Source organism: Crocodylus porosus, unplaced genomic scaffold (genome assembly GCF_001723895.1).
Source record: "Crocodylus porosus isolate Cpor-Errol unplaced genomic scaffold, CroPor_comp1, whole genome shotgun sequence".
NCBI classification, from domain to species: Eukaryota; Metazoa; Chordata; order Crocodylia; family Crocodylidae; genus Crocodylus; species Crocodylus porosus.
In genome coordinates this window covers 4,037,624-4,048,460 of record NW_017728906.1, presented here as the reverse complement: position 1 = coordinate 4,048,460, position 10,837 = coordinate 4,037,624, and positions in this window count along the sequence as shown.

The following is a 10,837-nucleotide window of genomic DNA, read 5'->3' as shown; positions in this document are numbered from 1 at the left end:
TGTCTTCTCCCTCTGACCCTATTTGCAAATATATACCTTTTGTCTCACCAACAATGTGTGCCTAAGAATTTGTTATTCAATGAGCCTCCAAAGAAAACGAACCGAGAGAGAGTTTTTTTTACCTCAATAGGCTGGATCTAGCCCACCAGTGGATTCTATCCAGCCTGTGGTGGGTCCCTTGGCCCCACCTGGTCCAGGCTCTGCCCTGGGCCATGGCCCCACACTGTCACTGCCCCACAATCCTGACCACAGCCCCCACCTTCCTGTCTCAGTCCCAGACACTGCTCCCTGCCCACCTGTGGCCCCATCGCATCCACCCAGCTATGTGCGCCCTGCCCACAGTGGTCCCGGCTGATTTTTCTAGAGACCCTGCCAACCTGCTCTGTCTGGCACCCCTGGGGACCAATTCCCACCCATCCACCCCACCATAATGGGCCAGGTCATCGCCCCCCACCTAGCTGGGTCAGCACCCCTCCCCCTGGCCTGCAACACCTCACCAAAATTCCTAAAATGACCCTCCGGCCAAAATAATTGCCCACCCCAACCAAAAACCTACATTTCCCACTTCCAAAATGTAAGACACTAACCAAAAGGCTATAATGCATAAGCTGTCTTTCTGTCTAATGAGATGACTTGCACACCAAAATGTAGCTGAGGACTGTAGCCTGGAGGGTATGATTTAGGGTGCATTGAGGCCAAGCAGGGAAACCCTAGGACATATATCTTAGAAACATAGCCTTGAAAAGAGCAGGCCTCAGGCCTGTTTACACTTGGCAAGAGTAGGTAATTTAGAGAGAAACTTTGTCATTTAATTTCAAGGAAATGTACAGAAGTGATAAATGAATACCTGCAAATGTATGTCATAGAACTGGGTAGGATATTTAAAGATACTTAAAGAGGGATTTTCAGGAATTGAAGGGAGTTAGCTAAATCTTTTTGGGGCCATTATGAATAATCCTAGATACTTTACTTCCTTTGCCCTAATATGTCTTTTTTTTCCTACAAGCTGTACTTCTGAACTGATTTTAATTGCACTAAATTTGTACATATGATATAACTGCCATATGTATGTATGCCTCCGGGTTCCTTCTAACCTGTCTAATCAGTCTCAAGCTGTAGTAGAATTCAAGGAGTTAGTCAAACTTCAGGAGTGTAATTAATATTGTGAAAAACTACATGGATGTCAGGCAGTGAATTGTCTCATGACAGTACCCAACTCATGGCTGTAGGTAGGTAACCTGGGGAAGAAGCAGGACATGAAACACAGCTCTCCCTCTCTTTGCTATTTCCCACTGGCTGGCTTAGTTTGCAGGCTGTTGTGAATCCCTTCCCTAAATTCCTAGCTGTTCCCCTTTGCTGTATAGTGAATGTACGGCCAAATCCAAATCAAGTTTGTGGGCACTTATGGCCATTTAAACTGGCTCTGGGCCCTACCAGTGGGCAAAAAACGAAACTAAAAACAACTTCCCCAAAAAATCCAAATCCAAATCCAAATCATACCCTAAAACCATGCCTAGCATTAATAGTTAGGGACACCTAGGGTAGTTGGTCAAGGCTGAGGAAAGGGCTCACCCATAATCTCACAGGTGTCTAGTACTGGGCTAGAGAGCTGGTGGAGAGAGAGTAGGTGAGGCAGGTGGAAGGAGAGACGATCATCTTGTAGTAGCACCAGTGCTGAACCATAGAGGGAAACCTGGGTCCAGAGCCACAATGGCATCCTCACCCACATGTGTAACTCTCACCCAGGTCCCAGCATAGAGAGTCCTACATTTTATCAGGATTAGAAGGGTGTTTCTGGGAGGCCATGGAAACCAAAACCCTGGTAAACCAAGCAAGGCCAAATAACTGAAGTCACAATGAGCAGTTCACATATTCTGGAAAAGAGGTTCAGGTGATGTGAACTGGTGAGGCAGGGTAGAGATGCACCTTTATAGACTAAAAAGATAAGATGCATAGAGAGAGAGCACAAGGTTTCATGGGCTGAAGCTCATTTCTTCAGATACTGATGAATGGGTGATGTCTTATTTGTTGTGTGCATCAGGGAAAGATCCCCAAAGAAAGCATTTAACAGTCTTGCTATTTCAGCACTCCCCCAGCTCTGCTGTGCTATATGCTACAGATACTGTGTCTGGCATAGATGCAACATACATCATTTCAAAAGGCAATAAAACTCTTGCACCGTGACTAATGAAGCTTATTTGACTATTCCGAATGTGAAAGGACAAAGTCAGTTTGCTATTGTTTAAATGTTAACACTGTACAATTTTCAAGCCTACAACTCCTTTGAGCTGCCAGCCATTCTCTCCCATTTTAATCATGATTTTCTTATTTATTAGAAGGTTTTTCCCCTCTCTGTCGCTATATAAAACCACTTATATGAGCAGGGGACGCTAGATGATTTCACAAGGTAAAGAAGAAAATTGACTGCATTCAGCATGCTGTCAAATATGCCAAGTGAGCAGACTGGAAAATGTAGGGGAAAAATCTTTCTTTCCTAATAATTAGTGATTGTAACCTTGAGCATTAATTGTTATGCTCAGGGATTTTAAAAAAATCAAAGTAACCTTAAGCATTAATTGTTACATGTGTGGGTAAGAACATCAAAGTTCTGGTAAGAAATTAAGCTGTCTTTCTTCCTGTTCAGATTCATACTGGTGTTGCTCTGATGGTTGATGGCAACACTGAAAGCTTCTTCCATCTATTTTCCTCTCAATTGGATAAATACTACACCAAGTACATGTCTGTCAGGCACTTCACAGCTGTCCCTGTGCTACACACAATGGTTGATTGGAATGTCATGAGAACAGCAGGGAAAAAAATTCCTATCTTGAGTGATCAGTATGGCAGCACTTGATCTAGATAACATCTTATATAAATCAATCAAGCATGTGACCTGCTATTGAGCAGTTTTGATTCCATCTAGCAGAGAATAATAGTGCTCTGTTCTATATTATTCACAGGGTTTTCCAAGCTGTTTCATAGTGTGGACCACATCACCATACAGAGATTGTTTAATGGGTACTTTTCACAGTTGTGCATAAAACCTTCCCTCTCTTTTTGCAATCCTATGACATATTTGTGGCAAAATAGTAATGTCTTACATGAAGAGCAAGCGATTCATGTTTGGTAAAGCTAGTACTTAAACTGCAAATAGACATTGCACCTGTTCCAGGAGAAACCATTTTATCCCGCAACAAAGTGCAGTCATTCAGACATCCATGTCCGTTGTCCTGGGACAAACCATTAAACAGTTCACAGGATAAGAAGTGCTAACAGTTTATTTTGGGGTGTCACAAAATGTGTCTGAATGACACATTTGTCTGAATCTGTCCCAAGATTGCATCATTGAATCAATGGCAGAAAAGCAGCACTTTTAGCCACTCACTAGACCCTGATTAGAAGGGCAAAGTGTGTACCTGCCAATCCCAGGACAAACAGAGTCACAACTTGTCCAGGGAAAAATGCAACATCTGTTCCAAGCCTTAGTGTAATTTTAACTACTCTTAATGAAATACGGTACCTGGAAATTAGGAGGAGAGGTAGCACTCTTTGCCCAGCCAGGTCTCTACAATTTAGGAAGCTTATTGCAATTCAGAAATGTTAAATTTCAAACAATTTAATATCAACACACATGCACAGTATCTATAAGTATGGGCAAATAGATATTGCATGTGTGTGCAAACAGTCACATTAAAAGAAAACTTTATAATGACAATGAGAATCTGCAATGTGAGAATCTTGCATCTGAATATTTCAGAACTAATTATTATGATGGAGTCTAACCTCCGACTTAGGCAGAAGGGAATTAAACCATTCCCTGTCATGCCCTATGGCTTAAAACAGTTTCTCACTCCCCGCGGTAGAACTGGCCTTATTATACTGCTATGCTGTGGCCAGAGATGGAAGGAAGGAAGAGCAGCTTGCTCTGAGAATGAACCAGATAACCAGGTAGTCTTTGCCCCTCTGCTCTGTGAGCTTTCACAGCCCAGCTTTCTACTTGGGTGGGAGAGCTGGGCCATGATCAAAAATACTATAATATGCCCCTTGATGTGCTTGGGGTTGCATTGTCAACCATATCTCTAACAACTACAAGAATAATGAAAGATATTTAACTGGAGGCAACCCAGTTTCTAATGTATGCAGATGCTATTCTACTCCTATAACAGCATCTGTCCCAGAAGCATTAGAAGTAATATCCAAATTTGGAGTCATCTCATGCTACAGAGTCAACTGGCTGAGATAACAGTTGCCTTGCCAATCAATTTTATTTGTCCTGTGGAAATGGAAAACCGAAAGTGTAATTTATTTGGGGAATCTAAGCAAGCATGTGCTAAAACTGCAGAGTGGAAAGGTAGCCCAGGCCAGATAATCAAACACACAGCAGAAACATTCTTGGACACTGGCTTAATAAAATCTTGGCATGTTCACAAATCCCCATGTTGTGTGAGTTGCATTAAGTGGCAACATCCAATATGTGAAGGAGCTACTCTGAGTTATGCAGCAATATTAAGTGAATGCCAAATCCTTCACTCTTTCTTTATGACTACTAGGATCTGCCCTCTGGATGCCAGAGTCTGTCCAGCCAGTTGCCATTCTTGCAGCCTTCTCTTAGTGGGCTCCTGGGGTTGGTGCCCCAGTCACAATGGTGATGCGTAGGGAGTGCATGTGGGTGCATGTGCACCTGGTGAGATTGGCTGCCACTGTGGCTGCTGGCAGTGTCTGCAGGCGGTTGCCACTTGCCACCCTTCCCCACCACCACGACTGCTGCCTGCCCTCACCACCTACATCACTGTTGGCCGCCTGCAGGCGGTCCCTTCTCGCTGCTCCCAGGCCCCTGCTGCCAACACTGCCACTGCCACCGCCACCTGCGGGCAGTCGCCATGCCCGTCCAGCCTTTGGAGGCACAAGGCATTTATGCCCAGTCACCTACCCTTTGCTATGCTACTATTTCCTCAAAGTGTTGTGTAGGGGGCTTTAAAGTAATTCTAAATACACCCCACAAAGCAAATATCCAACAAGTACTGAAATTACTTATTTGCATTGTAGTAGGCACTACCGGTTCTGGGAGATGTAGGAGTTGAAAAAGAAATTTATTTGGGTTTCTGGATGGTTGGAAGTTTGGAGCACATGTAGTAGCATGAGGGACAGATGGAAGAGAAGCAAACTGGTTTCAAGGCAGCAGTGGAAGACCTGCAGATAGATGGCTACCAAACTGCGTATAACTTCTGCAAAGTATCTTCACCTTCTTCTTCTCCAGACAGTGCTTTAGCCCTCACTGCAACATACCCTCTGTGAATTGTTAAGGACATCCCTGACTAATTCTGAACTCTTCTTTCGAGGGTAGTAGACCAGAAAGAGAGACTGCACATTGGCTAGATTCTTATAGGAAGAAGGAACATGGACTGGAAGCTAGTGGCAGAGAAATGGCCATTTCACAGTGCTATGCTATTCTTCTTCTATGCTATTCTATAGCATATGCTATATGCATATGCATATGCTATTCTATAGCATATAGCTATGCTGTTCTTCTCATGTCCTGTCATCATGTTTACATTTGGGCACATGCTACTAACCTTAGTGAGGTCCTCCTTGCTGCACAGTTCCTGTATCTGTGGGCAGGCCAGCAGTTGTTCTCTAGTTTGAAAGTCTTCTACGCATTCACATATGGTGTTTGCATTGTTGGAGTATCCCCTGATATATTGGGAGTTCAGCAACAACACTCTGGACACCCCTGTGCTGAACTGCAGGTTTATAATTCTCTAGAATCATATCCAGGGTGGATCTTAACAATTGCCCTCAGTAGATGCAAGCAGAACTTACACTTGCTTTGCCTTTGACTTGACTCAGTCCAGTCCTGTGGAGGGAGAGGAACCAAGAATGCCCCTGGCTCCTCATGGCAGTGAAAATGGAGTCCCCAGCGCTGCAGAACTGCCACAAGCAACTGAACCCTGCAATGCTAAACATGAGGGTTTTGGCCTTCAAGGGACAGTACAAGGAAAACACAGTAAGACACACCATACCCACAGCTGCATGTTAACTACAGTCTTACTAACTTCTGTTCAGAGGCAGTTCAAGCTTCTCCGTGTCAGCCAATCAAGCTCTGTGCCTGGAGGGAGATGTTTGGCAGTCATCCTAACTTATTCCTGGGTCATCTCTAATTGTGATGGCCACATTTTCATTTGTGTGGTTGTTGCTATTTCATCCAGTGGCTGAACTGTAAAGAGAAAATTTTCCAAGATGTTTAACTACTGGAAGCTGCAATGTGGCCATGTAGTGGCTGCATGGGCAACTGGTGCCTCCTGAGTCGGGGGGGGGCACTTACCCCCCCAGCGGCCAGTCAGTGACCAGGGGGTGTCCCTCCGTGGCTGATCACACACCGCTAGCACTTCAGAGCCAGTGCAATCAGTTGTAGCGGAATGCCCCTCCCCTCCACCCCCAGTCAGTGCAATCAGTCGTGGGGGGGAGCATGGGAATCACTTCTCCTGGTGCCCTTGCTCCCCTGCCGGTGCTCTGGGGGGAGGCAGGAGAGGGGCACCAGCACTCTCACCTGCCCATCACCTAAGTGGGGAATGCTGCTGTCAGGCAGTGCACCAGCGCTCTCAGGGGGTGCACATGCACTCCATGCACCACTATGCATAGCCACTGAGTGGGTGCCTCTTGTGCTTCTAGGTGTATTCTATTTTGTTTGCTACTGCTCTCCTGATTTCTGATGGGCTGATTCTGACAAGTAGATGGAGACTATTGATATTCGTTGATTTAAGGCATCCAGTAATGCACCCCAACTTTCATTCAGCACTGTCTAGCTTCTTTGCATGTGCTAGTGTTTCCCAGACTGGGCACGTGTATCCAGCTGCCTAATTTGGAAGTGCAAGCACTGTAGTTTGTAAGGTTGCTGTGTTGGCCTGCCATTTGGAGTTCATAAGGTGTTTAAATATGTTTTTTCCAGGAACTAACCTTGCACTTCATTTTTTCTGCAGGCACTTTATACCTGCTGCTATTTCTGTATCCGTTTAGTAAACCAATCAATATTTGTGTGGCTGCATGTGGTAAACATAACACATCCTGGGCCCTGCATCTGGAAAATGGGCAATCCTCTTCTACCCTCTTTTTTAAAAAATGTAAAAAATAGGGAATTTACATTTTATATTTTATATCACATTATACTTCTTTTTTGGCAATCCCTTGCAGTCAAGGATGATTGTCTTCTCTGTGGTCCAGAAAGGCCTATCGGGGATCAACAGACTCTTGTTGCAGCTTGGGCACATTGTATTTATTGTATAAACATATTTTATAGAGACCAATAAGAAATCATGTAAGAAGCTGGTAGAAATCATATGGAAGTTCTATATAAAGGCACCTTTAATGCTTGCCAGTTCTGTAACTTTATAGATTGGCATATGGCATAGCTTAATTAAATACACTGTGGCTTGTAAAAAAACAGATCACAATAGAAAACACATTGCACATACACATTACCATTACTATATTTTCTTGCATATTGCACACCCCTGAATAAAATATGCACCTTGTGTTTGAAAGCCAGATGAAGGGAAAAAAAGGACCTTTCTTTGAAAATACTGATAAGTAGCAATATTGTGTGGCAGAAGCCCCTGGGCGTGGTGTGAAGGGGTGGGGGGTTGGGGTGCAGTTGTCCACAGCCAGCAGCTAGAAAGCCCCACATGCGGCCCTGCAATGTTACTTCTCCCTGCAGAGGCAGAAAATGCTATTATTGTATTTCCTCACATATAGTTTCAGCAACTGAATTTTGGAAGGAAAGTGAAAACATACAGTAAATTCAACTAAGGAATAAAAATATTTCTCATTTTCTTGGTAAGATTTGGAATGAGAAAGAGAACGATGTTGAAAGATGCAGAAAGTAGCAAATATAGTTAAGACAGAAGTGGTACATTAAAAAAATGAAAGTATTACAAGTGTGTGCTGGGAAGAGGTACAGCTTGGTCCCAAATGAGCACATAGATTTCAGATCCTGTCCCTAAGGGCTTTTGGAAACTCCAGCAGAGTCACAACTGTGGAAGGACTATTTTAGGCAGGGGTGGGCAAAATGCAGCCCGGGGCCCAGATGTGACCCGCCAGCCCATTCTATCCGGCCCACGGGGCCCTAAAAAATTTGAAAATTAATATTAATCTGCCCTGTGCTGCCTGTCATGCAGCCCTCAATGGCTTGCCAAAGCTCAGTAAGCAACCCTCTGCCCAAAATAATTGCCCGCCCCTGATTTTAGGTCTATTAATACCTGGGTTTGACAATAATGATAGGATCACTTCCTCCTGGGTAATGCTAACGCTTGTATCTTTGCTAGGTGTGACGGAGCTATAGTTTTGTTTGAACCGTCTTAGGACAAAGCTTAGGAATGACTGCATGAAGGGTGGAGGTAGAGAAAGAATAATATCTTGGGGAAGAAGGCAGGACATGATGGCACCTTAGAGACTAACTATTTCAGAGAGGCATAAGCTGTTGTGGGCAACAGCCTGCTTCATTAGATGAGGTTGTGTTCTACAGCTGGGATAATGTTGGTTTGGTATCCAAGGCTGGGGTGGAGGGTTCACTTATTTTGCTGCCTTAATACAAATACCTTCTGAGGAAAAGATGTGGCATTTGGAAACTGTGTGGGTTTCTGTTTGCTGATTAATCCCTTCCATTTACAAAGAATCTTAATCAGTTTGTAAAATAAAACACCATTAATATCTGCTTCCAAAAAAAAATGGCTAGCTGTACTTTGGGATGAGACTCTGACTGACTACTTCAATTTGCAGATAAGGAATATAGTGTGGCACTGTGGGAAGTATACTGGCAGTTTTTGAAAGCTGTGGACTGAACGTCAGGCTGTAAACAGCAGTGTTGGCCTCCTCATAGCAAGAACTTGATGGCCTCCAGCCACAACACAGAAATGCAGGTAAATGTAAGCTAACAGTGTCATCAGTTGGTTTGGTGCTTGTCTTATCTTAGCCATATTGTCAATATGACCGTAATACACAATTTTTGACTGGAGATAATTTAGTTAAAGAGATATCTTAACAGTGGTGAAAGCACTGTCAAAAAGTGCTCTCAGCAGATGGTCTTCCTGGCTGCCTTTGAGGGGGCCTGGTGGACCTGGCAGATTTCTCCCCCCCTCAAAGCAGAATGCAGTGTCTCACACAGGCAGAGGCCGGCATCCAAGTCTTCCCATGTCCTTATTTAAAAAATCATTGTAGGCTGTAAATAAAATGATGTCCTTCTTCAGTAAAACATCATAATCGGGGATCTTGATTTTCTCTATTTAAAAATCGCAAATTCTCTGATACAAATCATGAATTCTCTGATTAAAATGAAATGCCACTAGGCATATGCACATGACACCCCCTCCTTGACTGTCCTTCCCTCACTCCCCTGAGCCCTTTGGAGGCTGGGACTCTGCCAGCCTGCAGAGAGCTCTTTGCAAAAGGGGAAAATCCACATTTCTCCATTACAATGAAAACTCTACTTTTTTTTGGTTAAAAGGGAAAATCTGTGTTTTTTTCCATTTTCCACAGGAAACGGAAAACCCAGATCCCTGGTTATACCACCTTCATAGATGACTAGCTATGAAGCTACTTTTGAAAAGACAAGGGGCTGGGTGCTGGATTGGAAAGCAAGTATATATGTGTCTGCACAATTCTCTGAAAAAGTGCCATCCCCTACTGTTGCATTTAAGGTGATCACTTACATGTTTTCTCATCATTTTTGCACACATAATAGTTACCTTCACTGTCAGGTAATCATTAGCTGGTGGATATCCCCAACTAATCCAAGTTATCATTGTGAAGCAGCACTCTGGGCTCAACAATATGCTGCAGACCCATGAGGCTAAGAACATGGGCACTGACAGCCTCTGTTACTAGAGGATCTTGAACATAGGAGTAACAAGTAATTTTTGTGCCCTGGGCAGCGGTGGGCAGATTGGCAGCAGTGGCCACCACCAATCTTGCACCCCCTCAAAACTGGTGCCTGCGTCTGGTGCCTGACCCTCCCACCCTTCACTATATTATTGGTTTTGAGTAGCTTTAAAGCACTTGTCCCCTGTGGATAAACCACTAAAAGACAACGTAGTCCATACCTGAGAAAGACAGACACCCCATTCACTAATGGGTGATACTATGCAAGCAATTTTTTTCTCTCTTACAGACTGTTAGAATGCTTTTTATATGTACAAGATGCATATAGTGGAAAACTTAGAAAAAGTGGTGGTTCACTTTTTCTGGGCACAATATTCATTGGTATGGCCCTATGCCTAGGGACCTACCAAATTCATGATTTTGCAGTTTTTGTGAAAACCATGAGTTTCCTCAGTCTGCCCACCTATCAGGGCACCCACGTGTTTTGGTGGGGCTGTGCGAGGAGCTGCCTGGTGTATGATCAAACCCACAAAAGCTATTAACCGCACCCTAGGCTGCTTGCCAATGTATCAGTTAATACTCCTATGGGCTTAATTCCCTGATCAAGCCCATGAAAGCTATTAACTGACACATTATTAAGCTATCTAGGATGTAGTTAATGGCTTCTGGGGGCCTGAGCAAAGGCTTAAGCCTGTGGAAGCCATTAATTGGCACATTAGCAAGCTCTGGTCATCTGTCAATCTCTAGGGAGGGGTGGGACTTCCAGGGGTCCTTGGCCAATCAGAGGCATGGGGGGGGGACACCATGCTCCATTGCAAAAATGGTGTTGAGCGCTATGCTTGGACTGTGAAATCAAATGGCAGCTGCCCTGATTTCAGTAGGTCCCCATACTTCAAAAAACCTGGACAAACCCAGGACAGTTAGCATAGACAAGCCATGGGAGGCTTATTTACATGCTGTGCCTGAG